This window comes from Ambystoma mexicanum, chromosome 6q, assembly GCF_040938575.1.
Source record: "Ambystoma mexicanum isolate Mex_15411 chromosome 6q, UKY_AmexF1_1, whole genome shotgun sequence".
Taxonomy (NCBI): Eukaryota; Metazoa; Chordata; class Amphibia; order Caudata; family Ambystomatidae; genus Ambystoma; species Ambystoma mexicanum.
Genome location: NC_090937.1, coordinates 1,165,946,937 through 1,165,966,244, shown reverse-complemented (window position 1 = coordinate 1,165,966,244; position 19,308 = coordinate 1,165,946,937).

The following is a 19,308-nucleotide window of genomic DNA, read 5'->3' as shown; positions in this document are numbered from 1 at the left end:
TCAGGCAAGTCACCATTTTAAACATAGCCGCCTGGCCCAGCAGAGAAAACTTTGCGTTCACAATGAACATTGCCATTACGGGTGTTAAATTACCCTCTAGAAAAGTGGTGCCATTCCCGACAAACCTGCATGCCCAGGTATCAGAAAGAACCCATGGCTACCTTGACGGCACAGTCCTCCAGGATTGCACTCATTGGGAAGAGGATTGATTTGTTCCAGTTAATCCGAAGGCCACTGTGCCGTCCATACATTTGAAGGTTCTCCATGATCCTGGGAATTGACCTTTGTGGTTCCCCCACGTATAGCAGCAAGTCAACTGCATACAGTGAAACTCAGTCTTCCTGTCCCGAAGACCACTGGAATCCCTCCCCATCCCCCCACCCTAAGCCGGATTGCCAGAGGCTCTATGGCTAAAATAGTAGCAGGGAAAGCGTGCAGCCTTGACGTGTTCCTCTTTCCAACGGGAAATAGCGAGAGGTGACTCCGTTGATTCTTACCACCGGAAGAGGTTGTTCATATAGTAATCTAATCCTCTGAAGAAAACGAGGTCCCAAAACCCATACTCTCCATCGTCCCCCAGACAAAGTCCCAGTACAAGGCCTTTTCGATATCAATTGCCACAATCGCCAGGGGGTCTGGAATACATTTTGCCTTCTACAAAGCCACATGGAGCCTACGAATGTTCATGTGAGTTGCCCTGTCTGGCAGGAAACAGTTTTTATCCGGGTGTACGAATGCGAGCAGGACCTCAGTCAGCCTCCTCGCCAGGATTTGGCCAGTATTTTAGATTTCATGTTATGTTATTATTTCTTATAAAGTGAAATGTTTGCCATTGGCATCTTGGCGCTACAACCAACAGGAGACCACCCCCTATTAATGGAAAATATTAAGGCAGCCGATCCCACCCCACAAACTTGATTTCATTTGCATTTGTCTACTCACATTGGAAACCTTTGTTTTTGGCACTCAGGAAAGTCAGCTAGGCTCCTCCTTTAGACAGCACAGGGGTGTGGTCAAACACTTCAGTCAAAGATAGTCACCAGCATCCTTCCCTCATTTGGCGCTCCTTAATCATAGCTTTAGCTTTCCCAGTTTCTGTCTCCCATGCAAGGTTAAGTCTCCATCAATTTGAGGCCTCTTAACCTATTTAATATCAGGCAGCTGTGTCAGGATTTACCCATATAGATTATGGCAAGTCTCTTTCAAGATGTTTTGGCAGCTCTCCACAAGATGTTTTTTAGGCAAGTTCCCCTTCCCCATAGAGGAAGGGCTTTTTACCCTATAAACACCTCCAAATATTAAAATGAGATGGTATCAGTTTATTGGTTCTGACTTTTCATTGGAAATGTATCCCCTCTTACAACCCCTCTCTGCTGATGGGCCCTTGGAGTTCTATGATGGAAGTGATGTGAAAAGGTACATCTATTGCAATTTACATTTTTTTTACATGTCAATTTTTGCACTCAGAAATTTACTACATATCAACAATTATCAACGTATAAATATACATCATAATACCTAGATATTAATGTTTCCCTAATCATGACGCATCTTGGGAACTTATTTTCGCTTTGGCAGAGTACTGCATGTGCAAGCTATGATTTTTCGCCCTTTGCACAATAATTTAATATTAAATAGTTAGGAATGTGACATTTTCTACACAGATATCTAATTTAATAAACCATCAGCTCCCCAACTTTCAGATTCAGGACATTTTCGGGGAAGACAGAAGCACATTTTACGTTGTGACTGAAATTCCCAGCATCACACTTGAATACACATGATATCAAACTAACGTTTCATCACCAACTTTAAAATGACACTGGAATGGATTTAGTGCCACCTTTTGCTGCGGAGAAAATCACCAGTTATGATAGTCCATTTAAACTAATGGGATTCTTCAACATGTATGCAAATCTTGACTTTTATTTGACAATTTCGCTAAGTTTCAGTTTTCATTTCCCAATTTAAGTTGCAGGGAAGCTGAGGCATCTGTGCCAATGTTGATTTAGCCTGCAATATAAGTCACTAACCCATCCTCCCAGTCAGTGTCTGTATAAGGGATTCTTATCTTCCAACCCACATAGCTCACTTCTCCCCTCATGCGGAAGTACTGTAATTTGTCATTTGTCCTTCCAATCTTGAATGCACAATGTTTCAAATCTAAAGTTTGTATTTTTACAAACCCATCCAGGGCTGGCTCCGTTGTTGATCTGGTTCAACAAAACAAAAAGGTTATGGCTGGAAGGTTTTGAATTGATCACAACCATTGGCACAGCTCTGGGCAACCCTCCACACCATTGTTTTTCCACCTGCCAAGCCATTACAGAAGGGGAAAAACATATGCAAACCAGGCTTGGTGCTACCCCAAAAGGGGCAGTTCATCCCGAACTGCTATGTCACATCCCTTCTGCACAAGACCACAAGCATCTCCACACATGTTTCAGTTGTGTTGGGCCTCATCAGTGAGGAGTAGCTTGGGTCTCTAGGCCCGGCAGACTCGGGACCCACGTCTGGGCATACCCGTACCACTCGGTTTCAGTTTCCTAATTTAAGTTGCAGGGAGGCCAAGGCATCTGTCCCATTGTTGATTTAGCCTGCAATAAAAAACATTAACCCATCCTCCCAGTAAAGGTCTTTATAAGGGATTATCTTCCAGGCCACATAAACATGATGAGACAGTACGGTAATTTGTCATTTGTCCTCTCAATCTTGAATGCACCACGTTTCAAATCTAAAGTTTGTATTTTTAAGCTCAGCACCCTTCCAGGGATGGCTCTGTTGTTGATCTAGCTACCTAACAACTTCCCCATAAACTTCTTCTGCTGTAGCCTCAAAGAGATCTGACTGCCAGATAAAGAGCCAAGCAGATCTGCAATGGGGCTGTTGCTTGAATATTGTGCCCAGCAACTTACAGGCATATCTTCCTGGACTCATAAGAGATTTACACGTTTCATCTGAAAGAAAATTGTCCAATCTGTGGAACGTATTTTTTAGGTGAAGCTGCTATTTATTTTGATAAATTGCATCACGCCATTACTGTTCAATGTCATTCTGAATCGGTGGTTTTCTTCTTTTACACAGCATTGGTTTTTTAATGGGGTAACTTAAAGTGAAACCCTGCTGTTCATTTTGTCATTCTCAATGTGCATTTTCAACCCAGGTATTCATTACACGCTGCAAAATGCACCCAACTTTCCATTTAACATGATATTCAGTTTCTGTGTTGAAAAGTGGGCCTTAGTCACACTACATTTAAACTACTAACTTGGCTTTGAATTTCACATGCAAGGCCCAATTTGTAATTTTCAGGGTGCACAGAATTTTGTTATGTGGCAGTTTCAATAAAAAAAGCAGCTTTTTGCCTCTCAACCAACAGGCTAATGTGCCTTTCCCTTCTGCAATCGCTTTTTACTTTTCAACATACTCCTTGCTTCAACTGCAGAAGTACATGAATTTGCTGGGCACCTTAGCTATATTAAGGTTTTAAGGCTAGCGTATCACTTTTCCAGTGTATCTTTTCCGTATCACATTCTGGGGCTGTCATTAAACACCACAGACCCCCTGCCCCCCCAGCCCCTGGGCTCTTTTATCCTGATTACTTATGGGAAAGAGCACGGGAGAGTGGAGAATGGGGTTTTCCCCAGAAGTTCAATTTCTTTAGAGCACATGCTGCTCATTTTCCTTCCTTAGGGAGTGGGTGCTCTGGCCTCCACCTCTGTGTTTTTGGCGTTCTGGGGTATTGTCCTAGAACCCCTTCCTCTCTTTGGTTTCCTTTTTTTCTGGGTCCCAGGGGTCCTCCCCAGACTCCACTCCTCTGGCTCCCCAGGCTGGAAAGGAAGGAGGTGATTTTTCTATAGAAATGAATACAAAAAAAGGTTCAATATTTTGTAGAGAACATATTGCCCCAGAAACATTTGCAGAGAATTGAAGACACAACGTTTAAGAGAACCATGGAACAACATTGAATAGAATTACAATACATGGCTAACATTTTGAATAGACATTTTTAAGACCATAACTTTTTTGTCATTGGTGTTAATTAAATTACTCCAAGTTAGATATCTAGTTTCCATCCGGGGTTTTCATCCTCATCTTTCATTCCTCAATTGGTTCCTCAGCTCAACCTTCATTGGGCTCCTCAATTCGTTGTAAAGCTTGTCTGGGATGACAGCTTTTCAACTCATTGATATGGGCCCAATTCTCTCCCATGTGTTATCCCTTTTGGGATGTAGGGTTAATAGGCAACAGGTAATATATTATCTACAATTTCAAAGCCACCATGACAAGACGGAAGACATTTCCATTCCATTGTCCGACTCCTCTGAAAATTGTGCACTAAACCTTGTCGCCTATCTCGTAATCCTTCTGTGTGGTCTTTAGATCATGTTATATTTTCACTCCATCAGCCAATGTTTCTAAATTTCACTGAGCATAAGCAAAAGTGTGGTGGCGGTGCTTCCTTAAATTTTCAATTTACTCATGAGTGGTTGACACATTGATCAGTGTCTGCTCCTGAGTTAAATAGAGCAGATACTGAGGTAACACCATTTTTCTTCCGGTCATAAGTTCAAATGGAGACATTCTAGTTTCGGAAGCTGATGTAGACCTAATGAACATTACACAAAGAGAGGGAGCCAGTTAAAATGAAAATGTGCAACCTCCCAGCTGCAAACAATACAATTATCAGACAAAGTTGCACATTTTATATTTGGGATAAATAGTCAGCACATTTTACATATCTGAATCACTGAATTCATTATTTTATTTTTCAAAAAATGCATTGCAAAAATATAGATTTGTGATTGCCATTCTCTGCACATAACAATACAATTAATACATCCATGTATTTACAACCAGTATGAAGCCTTTCACAAAAATATTTAAAAATAAATAAATTACTTGCATATATTTTAAGGCCAGTCATTATAAGTATGGCGGGATTGCTGACATATGTTTCATGTTTTTGATTTATTTTGAGCAATTCATCAGGGAAATCGCTTGTTGAAGAAGAGAATGGCATTTCAAGATTTGTCTATGTATAACAATGCAATGTAAGGCAAAATAATTTACATTATGGCCTATTAACCAGAACTCTGAAATGTCAAGGTCTCCTGACCACATAGAAGTGATCAATATTTGTTAGTAATAAATGCCTCTTTAGTACTATATTTTGCCGGGTTAAAATTCCTGACATAGAATAGAGGAACAGTCATCTCTAAAGCTCTGCCTTAGTCACTGCATTTACAAGACTTCAGTTCTTGTGTTGGGAGTTTAAAACATTTACTCCTCTGCAGTGTTCGATGAAACACAGAAAACACAGAAAGGTGCATTTCAACTGGGGATTCCAATTGAGTGCATAACTGTTCAGCAACAAAGCCGGGGCAGATACTATTTAACAATAGCTCCAATAAATGCTTTTAGAAATGCAAAAGGGGAATAATACCTGTCCCATTCAATGGTGAAACTGCGCTATATCTGCAGACCTAATGGCCATCAGGACCAGCGTTAATCGAATTTCCCAACTGGGTCAGAATCTGCCACAAACTTCTTTAAGATGCCAGCAATTGTCTTGTTGTATCTCTTCACCCCCCTACTCAAGGCTGGGTGGTAGGCAGTGTGGAGTTTTCTATTTACTCCTAGAATCTTCCACATCTTTGCCATCACCTGTTAAAATGACTTCCTCATTCTGACTCAATACTTTGCGAGAGGCCAAAACAAGAGAAGATATGGTTGATCACTATTGCGGCAGCTGTCTCTCTGTTACAGTTCAGGGCAGGAAGACATTCTACCCACTTCGTAAACAAGCATTTAATGGTCAAGATGTTTCCTCCAGAGGAGCGAACTGGCACGATGAAATCTACTTGCAAATCTGACCAATGTAGTGCCATTCCCCTTTTCCATAGGGGAGCACTGTGTGTGAGTGAACTGTGTTGAAATTGAGCACACACAAGACACCCCATTAAATATCGAGGTCCTAGCCCATGTGTGGCCAGTATACAACCTTGCACAAGATTTCCAATGTTGTATGAAACCCCCTATGAACGGCAGTGGCTGTATCATGGTCATGGTTCAACATCAGGCTTCGGAATGAGGTAGGTACCACCCACTGGTCATTTCCAGATAGAGATCTCCATACCAACAAACTGGGCCTCATTACAATAGTGGCAGCCACGGTATGAACGGTGTTGGTAAGGCACCGGCACTGTTCATACCGGGCCACCGCATTACGAGTTCTACTCGCGGGTCCCTGTCAGCCCGCCAGGTCATAGCTTGTGGGCTGTGCGGCACCTGCAAGCAGAACTCGTGTTTGCACCGGCACCGTTATTAACGGTGCCAGTGCAACCATGCTCTTCACCCCCATTGTGCCCTATGGGGCAGAATGGGGATCAGGAGCCCAGCATTACTGCCTACCGCGAATGGGCTATTACCAGCCTCTTCATCTAGTAATGGGATGGTTATTTCCCAATCGCAGGAGGCGGTGCCAGTAGCGAGCATGGCAGTAACCTTGCCTGCCATACAGGCACGGCTACCGCCATGCTCGTAATGAGCCCCACTGTCTTGGATCTGGAACATCTTGGAAAACTTCATCAACACCCGGAGATCGTCTTTACCGGTATAATCAAACTCTGTTAGAGAAAAACTCACTGGGCCTTCAATGTGTTGACAGAACTTTCCAATAATCGGGTCCTCTTTCTGTGCAAATCTGCATGCAGTGTATCTTTATTCCACTGGGCAGTCGAGAGCTCACTGTTAGCACAGGTTTGTGACCTGGCGACAGTGGTGATTTGGAATTTACCTAGCAGGTAGTTTGTATCTATGAAATCCCCCTGCAGAGCTCTGGTTTTAGGCAGCTGGTCGGCCAGTTAATTCCCAGTCTTATGTGGGCTTTCTATTTTGGAATGACCTCTTATCTTATTCCAATAGATGGTCATCATATTAGAGGTCACCAGATCATCACTCGCCTGGATGAGTCTGCCATGCTTTAAAGGTTTGTTGTTGGCACAAAATATACCTCAATTCTTTCAGTAAATCAGGTAATCCACTTACCCATTTCTGACATAATCAGAGTCAGTGATTATGACCAGTTCTTTGAGTTGGTGGTGCACTGCAGTGAGGATGGCTTGATAAACGTCCATCAACTCTGCCACCTGACTACTGCAGGGTCCTATTTTTTAACCAACAGAGGGATCTGTAATATCATTCACCCAGGCATTCCCAATGGCAGCCAGTAGTTATCTTTTCCCATTATTACCAACATGGCAAGAGCACCCATTCACATAAACTGTGGGTATCCCCTGACACGTGTTTTCTTCATATACCTTGTACAGAGAAGTTAAATACACCTCCATATTGTTTTTGGTCATTAGACTTTCATTCTCAAGACAGTTTTTTTTTAGCACAATCATGCAAGTGTGCCAATCTTTACGCTAGAGGACTCTTCTTGTTTTGGCCATATCTGACCTCCACAGGAAACCCTTGCATGGACAGAATTCAGGAAGTAATTCGGGAATAACTGATGTTCCCCGCGGTATTCTGTCAAAATACAGTGTTGTATTTATAATTGCAGGCACTTACGTTTCAAGTCTCCCGAACTGGGGGAGCCTGGGGGACTTGAAACGAAAGGCACGGTGATCATAAATACAACAACATTGTATATATAGTTGCTGCTACATTCTTTTTAAGTCTACTGGGCTCTTTCAAGACAGGGGAGCCCAGGAGACTTAAAAAGAAAGCCACGGCAATCATAAATACAACACTGTTGCATTTGTAATTGCCTGGATTTTCGCTAATCAGTAAAACAAAGGAGCGCTCACCAGCAGGGCAGGAAGGAGCCTGACAGCATTCTCTGCTCTCCGACTGTAATAAGCAAAAGCTCCCAGTAGGGGGCTTTTGCTTCATTATTGCCACAAGCGCAGAGCTTAACACAAGCACAGGAGGCTCATTCATTTCCAAAATGGATGCCTCCTAGTGCATGAAATGTTTGACTTTGAGCCTCATTTGCTCACAATTTTACATAGGAACTTTCTTTAAAAATATATATTTTTTTAAATATTTTTATTTTAAACCAAGGCAGGGTGGTAACACTACAAATGCATTCATACATCGACTCGAAATCTCACTTCTTCCCCCCTCTCCACCCCCTCTGTGATTGCCAGCCTGGGCCGTAGTTTCAGGAGTCCAGGTTTTCCCTTCCTGCTTTAACTCTCCTCCCCCTCCCGGAGTGTGCCCCCATTGTCCAGGACCCTCCCGGCCTGTTGGAGTTTGTAGGTTAAGGCTGGAAATTTCAGGTCATAGTCAAGTAATGGGCCCAAATGGCTGCTGTTACTTTCTCTCTGATTAGTATATCCCATATTTTCACCCACCAAAGGGGCAGGAGAGGGCCATCCGTGGATTTCCATGAGCGGGCGACCGCAATTCTTCCTGGCAAGAGGCATTGAGACAGTAGCTTAGCCTTAGCTCCGGACCTTGGGTAGATCCCTGGGACTGGGACGCCCAGAAGGATGGGTTCGGGCTCTAGTGGAAGCGTCGTCTGGGTGATCCCTTTGATGGTGGCTAGGCATTGCTTCGAGAATTGTTGGGCCTTTGGGCACGTCCACCACATGTGGAAAAAAGACCCCGGATGACTGCATTGTCTCCAGCAAGCAGGATCGATTGCCTGGTTCATATGATGGAGCCTCAGGGGGGAGTAGTACCAGCGCAGCAGGATTTTGTAGGCACATTCCCTGTTAGTAACCCAGGCAGATGATGAGTGGGCGCGAGTCCATGTGTCTACCCAAGTCTGATCCTCTATAGGGTGGCCTAGGTCTGCCTCCCATTGTGCCATGCATCAGGTTTTGGAGGCAAGGAAGTCTCCTTGGAAGCGTCTGTATAAAGTAGAGATCTTACCTCGGGTCGGGAGATCTGTGAAGGTCAGTTCAAGGGCCGTAGGGGGGCAGGTTGCTGCTTGGCAGGTTTGCAGGTTGGGGCACCGGTGGCAGAGCTGGATGTAGGAGAACCTGTCTTTTTCCTGAAGCCAGAAGGCTTCCTTACATTGTTCGAAGGTGCAGGGCAGTCCCCCCACAAACAGCTGACCCAGAGACTCCAGGTCCCCTGCGATCCAGTTTTAAAGTTCTGGAGATTTGCCCTGGGTGAAATAGCTGGGTTATGGAACACCGGGGATTAGAGGCTCAGTCCTTTAGGGATCCCCTTCTGCTTCAGGGCCCTGTCCCAAGTGTCTATAGTGTGCCTGGTGGATATCAGCAGCCTCTCCCATTGCAGCCGCATCGGGGGTGAGATGTGTGGGTGAAAGCGCAGCGGGAGAGATAGGCGTGATTGTTCAAGCTCCACCCATCTGGGGCGACCAATGTATACCTGCCATGCATGGGTGCACGCCAATTGTGCTGCCATCTGGTATCCCTGCAGATCAGGGACACCCAGACTGCCTAGTCTTGCATTACCTTGCATTGTTTTTGGGGGGATCTTAGGCTTTTTTGCCCTCCAGATAAATCGTAACATTTTCCTCTGCAAGTCGCAGAGGGCTGGCGTTGGGATTGTAACAGGTAGGGATGAACAGGCATATAGAAATCTGGGGAGGAGGTTCATTTTGCAGGCGGTGATGCGGCCCATTGGTGATATTTCTTGGGATGGCCAGTGTTTCAGGTCGTCTTCCAGTTCTTTAAAAAGTGGGGGGAAATGTACGCGATAAACGTCCATCGGGTTTGCCAGGACTTGGATTCCCAGGTAAGTGTAACGCTCACCTGATTCCCGTAGAGGCGCCGGTCTTGACTGGGCGTATACCGTATCTTCAAAGGTGATGTGTAATACACGGCTGGCTCTTTGGGCTGGACCTCTGTGCACTATATGTCTGACTTGAAGGGTAAGATGTCTGCAGATAGAAAATATAGGATTAAGGAACTGGGTTATTGAATGTCTCTCTCTTCTTCCCTTTCTTTTCTCCTGTAGAACCCCAAAGGTTAACGCTCTCACCTTAGGTAAGTGAACTCCGTGCTCTCCATCTGCCTCGGGGAGGGTGCTGTAACCAGTTTCTTCACTGGATAAGGGGAGCAGGCCTCTTGACTTCAGAGGACTGCTGTCCGTCGTTTACTGCACGAACGGTAAGTTTCGAGTAATTCTATTGTCTTTAAAGTCTTTAGTAATGATGTTTCTTGTTTTGCAGGGTTCCGGCGATGGCGGATGACGGGCTGAAGTGAGTTGAAGATGGGCCCGTTTGATGAATAGAAGCGCCTGGAAGCACGTAAGTAAGCGCTTGTTGCCTGCTTCACAATGAGCTCTAACTGTCTTTTTATTTTGCAGGTACAAGTTCGGAGCGGCTGCAGGGTGCCGGAATACCCACTGGGTTAGATGTGGAAAGGAGTAATGGCACGTGAGTATTAAAGTTCCCCAATGTCTTTAAACGCACCTTGTTTTGTCTTTCAGATGCGGGATGCAGCGCCGAAGGCCTCCGGAGCGTGCGAAGAGTTGGTAAGCTTTTGTCTTTCAGATGCCGGAATGCAGTGTGAAGACCTCCGGAGCGCACGAAGAGTAGGTAAGCCTTTGTCTTTCAGATGCCGGAATGCAGCGCGAGGCGTTGGTGACAGCCGATGGACCAGGTAAGTGAAGAGCTGTCACTGAAGACCGTAATGCTAACCTGTTCTTTCTTGTCTTTATAGGTGTTGCTGAAGACTGGATTCAGGATGGTAAGCCTTTTCCCTTAGGCCCAGGATCAGATGCAGAAGACACGATGAGCGTTCTGCTGCAGAGGCTGCAGAATAACGCTAAGCAAGATTCATCCATCGGGTGTGGTTTAAATAGCCTCCTGTAGTGCTTAGGTGTCTCCTTCCACAGCCACGCCTAGGTAAGAAAAGAGTTCCTGCTTTCCAGAAGAGTTCCAGTGTTCTGAATCTAGGGAGTGGCTCCTGCCCCACCCAACAGGAAAAGTAGTTCCAAACAGAAGAGGATCAGAGGCTCAACTGGCAGGCAAGTAAGCAGCATGGTCTGCTGCAGGTAAGTCCACCCAAGCATTATGAGCCCGGCGCTTCCAGCGCTGGGACTGGACATGTTTATGAGCCTGGTGCCACTGGCGCCAGGACTGGGTCCAAAAGGTCCCAATTGGGACTGGTTGGCACTCGGAACCTGGGTTATGGATCTGCTTCCAAGGGAGTTGGGAAAACCCTGACCTTTTGGAAGCAGAGATCATGACATTAGGTGTCTCCTTCCACAGCCACGCCTAGGTAAGAAAAGAGTTCCTGCTTTCCAGAAGAGTTCCAGTGTTCTGAACCTAGGGAGTGGCTCCTGCCCCACCCAACAGGAAAAGTAGTTCCAAACAGAAGAGGATCAGAGGCTCAACTGGCAGGCAAGTAAGCAGCATGGTCTGCTGCAGGTAAGTCCACCCAAGCATTATGAGCCCGGCGCTTCCAGCGCTGGGACTGGGCATATTTATGAGCCTGGTGCCACTGGCGCCAGGACTGAGTCCAAAAGGTCCCAATTGGGACTGGTTGGCACTCGGAAACTGGGTTATGGATCTGCTTCCAAGGGAGTTGGGAAAACCCTGACCTTTTGGAAGCAGAGATCATGACACTAGGTCTAAAGTTCTGATGAAATTACAGGTGGCAATCCGAATGCTAATAGATGCTGTAGACAAGATCGTTGGCCACCTGATTTCAGTCAACATATTTCCAAAGTAGGCTAGATGCTTAGTGAAGTGTTTGCTCTCAATTGGATTAGAACCGGACAGTTTACTATGAGATGTTCCATTGTTTGTTTTGCATACCGATGATTTTTCGTTCGGCCAACAGATCTCGTGTGAACCACAGGTTCAATTATAGTCGCATTATCAAGTTCCGAATGAACGATCAAGGCGATCTACAGAGATATGATTCCATAACTGTGAACTTTTTTTCACCAAAACATTTGTTACTGAAGTGTTTGTAGTTGAGGCATAATCTTCTGGTCTCTATCCAATCTGATTGATAGATTAGAACTTCCACAGTCACATCTGCATTCACTAAAATTCAAAAGATGTGATTTGTCTATTTTTGAGCGAATGAGTGTTGGGAGAAAAACATGTACATTGATAAGGTTCTAAGTACAATGTTCACATTGGTCGAGATTAAGCATTTTCGAAATAAAGCGCATAAATGCCAATTGTATAATGCAGTTAGCGAAATCAGCCCCAGCTCATATCGCAGCCAAGGTCCTGGGATAGATTGTGGGAGATGGAGTACTTGTCGCCAGAATTTAGCCTCTAATTTGTTAAAGGAGGCTATTGGTATTATTGGTCTTGTCTCCAATTCATACAAAAGCGTGGGAGTAACTTTCTGATTCCAAAATGTTAGGGCCGAATAAATAGAAAACTTCCCGTATTTGTGAAGAATCAATCTGGTCTGCCATATAGTTGTTGCCAGTTGCGCTGTATTAATTTCCTCTGTGTATTAAGATGGGGTGCTCCATTGATCATCATCCCCAGATGCATGTATTGGGGAACAACTTCCAATTTAACATTCTTATTTTTTTTTAAACAATTTTTATTATTTGTTAACAACACTCCAAACATTACAAACATTGAGGACATTCACATTTAAGCTTCACATCAATGTAATTACATGTTGAACGTTTCAGTCCTCCCCCCTCCAACCCTTTTAACTCGAGCCCCTACTTCCATGTCACTGTCTTACTTATCCCCAGGCGTATCTACCATAATCATCTGTCCCGTGCTATCTTTACTATGGTCAGCCTGGGAGGGTCCCACCATCGTGGCCACCAATTGTCTCCATGCTATCAGGAGTCCTACTTCCTCCTCCCCACCCCTGCTAATTGCTTCGTACCAGGCTGCCGTTTCTGCATCCGCCCACTTCATGAGGTCTGCCCACCACATCTCAATTTTAGGTTGTTGGGCTGCCTTCCAACACTTTGCAATTCTCCACTTAGCCAGGATGTAGGAAAGGTCTTTCATCTTGCAGATATGCTTCAGGTTGAGCGGTCTGGCAAAACCCCCCAGCATGCATGCCCAAACTGATTCCACCTCCAGTGTGATCCCTTTTTCCGCTAGGCGTGCCTTCGCCTCTGTCCAGAATCTACCCACCTCCGGGCAAGCCCAAAACATGTGTAGCATCCCAGCTAACACCTCCCCGCACCTCAGGCATTTCTGTGCCACCGAGCCTCCAAACCTGGCGATTCTCCTGGGGGTCAAATATGCCCTATGAGTAACATAACTGAATCTGCTGTAACTGCGCATTACGGGACACCTTCTTATGGTACTTTTGTGCTCTATCCCATTGTCCGTCTGTCATGGGTTCCCCCACCTCCTCCTCCCAGTCCCGCCTCAATTGGAGCAGCTCCTTGCCCACTTTAATCCGCAGTAACTCGTATAATCGAGATGTTTCGTGCCCACCCTCCGAAATATCATACATTGTCTCAATGGCTGCATCAGGTTGTTCCACTAGCACTGCCCCAGGCCACCTCTCACGCACCCGTCTAATAATTTTGGTATAGGTAATATGTTGGCCCTTGTGCACCCCAGTGTCCTCCATTAATCTCTGAAAGTCTAGTGCCTCCCCATCCTGTCATATATCTCCGAGGGTCGCCAGGCCCATCGGTTCCCACTATCTACGAATCCCTTTTATCATTTGTGAGTCTTCCCCACATGGCGCCACTAGCGGCACCTGCAGGGAGAATGGAGTTGGGTTTCCCACTAATTGCCACGCTTTGCTCCATATTTCCCAGCCCAGCACCAGCAGTCTCGCCATTTCTGTCACCATTGATTTAGGGAACCACACTGTTTCTCTAAGGGGCGGTGTCCCTGTACAGTAGCCTGGCTTCAGCCGTTTCTTCTTTTGACAACCACCTGGACACGTATTGAAGTTTCCCAGCTAAGTAGTATAACTCAAGGTTCGGTAGGTTTATACCCCCCCCTTTCCCACGAGTTTTGTAATTTCCAGAGGGCTACCCTGTTCCTGGAGTTGTGCCATATAAAGCCCCTACATAGACTGTGGAGTTTCACAAAAAGGGCTTGGGGATCGAGTATGGGATATTTGCAAAAAAAGTGTAACAGTCTGGGCAGAACCACCATCTTGATCAAAGCCGCTCTGCCCATCATGGCAAGGGGTAGCCTGGACCAGAACCCCATGCTATTCTTAATGCCCTCAACTGCCTTTTCCGTATTGTGTCTGTGTTCCTCCTCTGTCGTATGGTATATATCGATTCCCAAGTATCGGAATGTCTCGGTCCACCAGGGTATCGGCAAGACCGGTAAATTCCGAAGCCGGGTCCGTCTGTATCTCGCCAGGGGGAACAAGCTTGATTTCTTGGGGTTTACTGATATGCCCGAGAGGGCAGCGTAACGCTCCATCACCTCCAGGACATATTGTAGATTTTCCTCTTGGAAGCGCAGGTATAGGAGCATGTCATCGGCGTACAATGATATGAGATGTGATCCACTCGCTGTGTGGATCCCTATCTCCCCATACTGTTGTCCTAGGCAGATTGCCAGTGGTTCCAATGCTAGGATATACAGCATGGGCGACCAGGGGCAGCCCTGTCTAGTGCGCCTACTGAGCTGCCATTTGTCTGAGATTGTTGAGCCAGTTTTGACCCTGGCGATTGGGAAGCTATATATCATTTTGACCCACCTCAGGTACCCAGGCCCCATCCCATATTCTCTTAGAGACGCTAGCAACCAAGGCCATCTCACCAAGTCGAAGGTCTTAATAGCATCCAGCGTGTCTATTACCATCTCACCGGAGTCGTCCTCTGTTTGATCAATAATGCGGTGGAGTCTCCTATGATTGTCGGTTATGTTCCTGCCAGGAACGTAGCCTGTTTGGTCAGGGTGTATCAATTTGTAGATGATTCGTTTGAGTCTGTTTGCCAGCGTTGCTGTAAGTATTTTACTGTCCTGATTGAGCATCGATAGGGTTCTATATGACCCACAATCTGTGCTTGGCTTGCCCGGTTTTAGGAGCGGGATGACCACCGCCTCTCGTAGGGACTCTGGCAGCCTTCCTTGTCCAAACGCCTTCACTGATATAATATAATAATATTTCCCTGTTTCTTTCATTCCCACGTCGAGTCATCGAATTTCGAAGCTCGACGCCAGCCCGGAGAAGAAAACAACCGTCGAGAGCTGCACGACGGACTTTGGGCATCGGAAGGCCTCTGCCCTACAAGTAGGGAGAGTGGGGGGTGGTACATACTCTACACTCATATACATATATATATGTATACCTACACACAATAGCCCGCTGCCACAGGGTGCGTATGGAGGGTACCCATTTCCAATTTAGCCCCAATTGCAACCGCAAGTACCCTTGGGTTGACGGACACGCCACCTGTAATCTCTGCTTGCCATGGGACCACCCCGAGGCAAACTGCAGAGCGTGTAGCCGGTTCAAGGCTAAGACTCTAAAGGACCGTTCGACCAAACGTTGGGCCCACCACGCCAGGCAACTGGAGGCCATGGAAGTGGAGTACACCTTCTGTGATGGCAGCAACGCTGTACTTTCGGACGGCAAGGGCAATGTGGCGTTGAAAGACAGCCAAGCGCAAGTCCCCGACCTCGGAAGGTTGTCCAGCAGGGCAGCTATGGGGAGCACACCCGGTGACGCGAGCGCTACGCACACCACTTTCACTAAACACTCGAAGTCCAACCGAGACTCGACGTGCATGTTGAGTTCTCGGAAAGAAGCACACAAAGAACGGTCCACCGAATCGGTGTCCTATGGGCGTTCTCGGTCAAGATCGCCGCATGACGCCAGGCAACCATCCACTGTTGCCAAGAGTGCCTCACTCACCAAAGTCATGGAGGTACGATCGTCGGAACACGCAGCCGACCTTCATCCCCAGGCTGCACTCCAGGAGTCGGCGTCAGCAGACCGCTCAAAGGCTGCTCCCATTTCTTGACGCCAGACGTCGAAAAGCTCGGAGAAGGTGAAAACACCACGGAAGCACTCTTCCACTCATAGGGAGGGGGGGAAACAGCAGAAGAAACCATCTCAGCCTTCTTCTGCACCACAGGTACATAAAGACAGTTCTAAGTCTTCTGATAAACAGGCCAAGACCCGTGCACAAGCCCATAGGTCCAGTCTAGTCATAGAGGGGGAACCCTCTCAAGTAAAGGTCATTCCCAGCTCCAAGGAATGGACCAGTGAAGACAGGGTTATGTCTAGAATGTCCTCCCTAGCAGACTTCTACTCCAAGAACCCAGAACACTTCCTCACCTATAACCCTGACAGTGCTACTCCCTCAGGGTCTAGGGACCCGCAGCCCCCTGGTAAGAAACCTCGGTTTGAGACCCCAACGCAGGTTTGGTCTTCAGACCCTTTTTACATCCAGCCCTACACCCCGTATCGTGAGGACCCTCCTCCAGATGAGGATCCAGACTTGGGCACTTTGGATGACCAACCTGGGGTGGACTACTATGGGGATGACGAGGACCAAGAGGAGGAGGAAGATGACCCAGAAGTCTACAGAATAGACTCCCCGGTAGGCAAAGAACCTCAGGTTACCAACTCTCCAGTTGACACCAACCTCTCCTAAATGAGGTTTTGTCTAGAGCGGCGGAACACTTCCGCATAGACACTCAGGGAGCACAGGAGGAGAGGGACTTTGCTGAGGAACTAGTAGGAGAAAAGAAACCCATTGCCCAGACCATCCCAATTCTCAAGTCTATACAAATGAGAATTGATCCTTCTCTTCTCAATCCTAACCTCACCAGGGCAGTAAACCCCAGAATCGAAAAATTGTTCAGGCCAGCCCAGTCAGACCGGCTTTACATAAGGGGGCAACTGAAACTTGACTCCCTGGTAATGACTAATACCTGGAAGAGGGCGGGAACGCCCCTATCATCGTCTGAGTCTCCCCCCGATAAGGAGAGCAAGAAGATCTACGGGTTGAGAAGGAAAGTAGCCTCCACTTCCACCTACCAGGCAAGGATTGCCAAATCCACCACTCTACTGGCCAGTTACAGCTGCCACCAGTGGGAGCAAGTTTGCTGCACTCATAGACTCCGCACTGGAACCTTTAAAGAGCCAGTTGGCACAGGTTGCGTCGGAGGGGAGAGCTGTGTCCGGTTGCATCCTTAAGGCAACCTTTGATACCGCGGATAACGCCGGCAGGCTTATAGCAGAGAGCACTGTCATTAAGAGGCATGCTTGGTTAAGATAGTCAGGGTTTAAACCCGAAACACAAGCATCCTTAATCGACGGTGGAGCCTAATGTACTGTTTGGCAAGGCGGTAGAGGACGCATTAAAAAATGCCAAAGAGGAGTATGAGACTCTGAAATCCCTGGGACAGTTGACCAACAAACCCCGTAATCAAAGAGGTAATGGTAATTTTCATCACCCACACGACCAAAATTCACAAAGAGGCTCCAACTATTCTCAGGGGCCGGGTACTTCATGGGGTAACAACCAGCAGTCTACCCAAAGTTACAACAGGGGTAAGAAGAGGAGCTGTGGTAAGGAAAGAGACAGCCCCAGCAGGGGCGGCACGCCTCACGCAAAAGAGTGATGCCGCGATCATGGTCCCTTCCCACGCATCTCCAGTAGGGGGACGCATTACCAACTTCACCCAAGCTTGGGAAGGGATCACATCAGACAGACTGGTGCTATCCACAGTGTCTGCAGGATACTGCATAGAACTGGTTGAGCGTCCCCGAAACCACCCCCCACGACAAAAAGTACATTCCTTGAACCACCAAAAGATCCTCCACGAGGAGATTGTCAGTCTTCTAGAAAAGGACGTGATCGAACTCGTCCCGGGCAAACAGGTAAACGAGGGTATTTATTCAACTTACTTCCTTGTGCCAAAAAAAGATTTGACAATGCGCCCAGTTTTAGACTTACACCCTGCAAACAAGTATGTCAAGCCCCAAAACTTTTGCATGACTACTCTCCAAGAGGTAATCCCCCTCCTAAAAAAGGGGGATTACATGGCAACATCGGACATGAAAGATGCCTATTTTCATATTTCTATGTTCCCAGCGCACAGAAGATTCTTGCGCTTCAAGGCGGACAGTCAGCACTACCAGTTCAAGGTGCTGCCCTTCGGTATAGCCTCGGCTCCAAGGGAATTCACCAAGGTTCTGGCAGTGGCAGCGGCACACCTACGGAGTGCGGCAATCCCAGTGTACCCTTACCTGGACGACTGGATTATCACGGGGGAAACCCCAGTAATTTGCAGTTCAAACATTCAAAGAACGATCGACCTGCTCTTCGAATTGGTTTTCTCCATAAATGAGAAAAAATCAAGCCTGGTGCCAAGCACCTCCAAACAGTTCCTAGGAGCTGTCCTATACACTCAAAAGGGGTTGCCCTTTCCATCAGAGGAAAGAATTCAGAATCTACTACTGCGAATTCCTCTATATCAGCCTGGTCGCCAGATAACGGTGCGCAAAGCGATGCGTTTGCTAGGCATGATGGCGTCCTGTATTTACCTGGTCTCCCAAGCGCGCCTGCGCCTGCGTCCCATGCAAGAATGGTTGGCGAAACAGTGGTCTCAGGCAAGTGGTCAGTGGGACGATCTAGTGGTCGTTTCGCCAACACTGGTACAAAGTCTTCACTGGTGGACAAAAGAGAACCTGTCAAAGGGGAAACCCTTTTACGATCCAGAAGTACAGGCTTTAGTCATTACAGATGCATCCCTGTCAGGGTGGGTAGCACACCTCCTTCACGACACAGCTCAGGGTCTCTGGTCTCACACAGTGGCCAAGAATCATATCAATCTGCTAGAGCTTCTGGCAGTATTCAGAGCGCTTTGAGCGTTCGAGCCCAACCTGTTGAACCTGTCAGTGCAGATCTTAACAGACAGCACAACAGCGATGTTCTACCTAAACAAGCAGGGAGGGACTCGTTCGCCAAATCTGTCCAAGCTTGCCCAGAAAATTTGGATATGGGCTCTCAAACGGAACATTTACCTGTCATCTCAACATGTTCCAGGGGATCTCAATTCACTAGCAGACGCCTTGAGCAGAGATACCCCACCCAAGAGAACACGAGTGGTCTCTACACAGAGAAGTCATAGAAGACATCTTCTCACAGTGGGGTTTCCCCACTACAGACCTATTCGCCACAAGCGAAAACAGACAATGTCCAGGATTCACATCCAGGTTCCCACAACCAGACTCCAAGGGGAACGCCCTGTGGATAAACTGGTCAGGGATGTTTGCCTACACTTTTCCACCAACCCCTCTCATGAGGAAGGTGGTCAACAAGATGCACAGGGAATCGATGACGCTCATCCTAGTTGCTCCCATGTGGGCGAGGCAACCGTGGTTCCCACATCTACGCAGACTAGCCGTGTGCAAACCCATCAGACTCCCATGCTGGCAC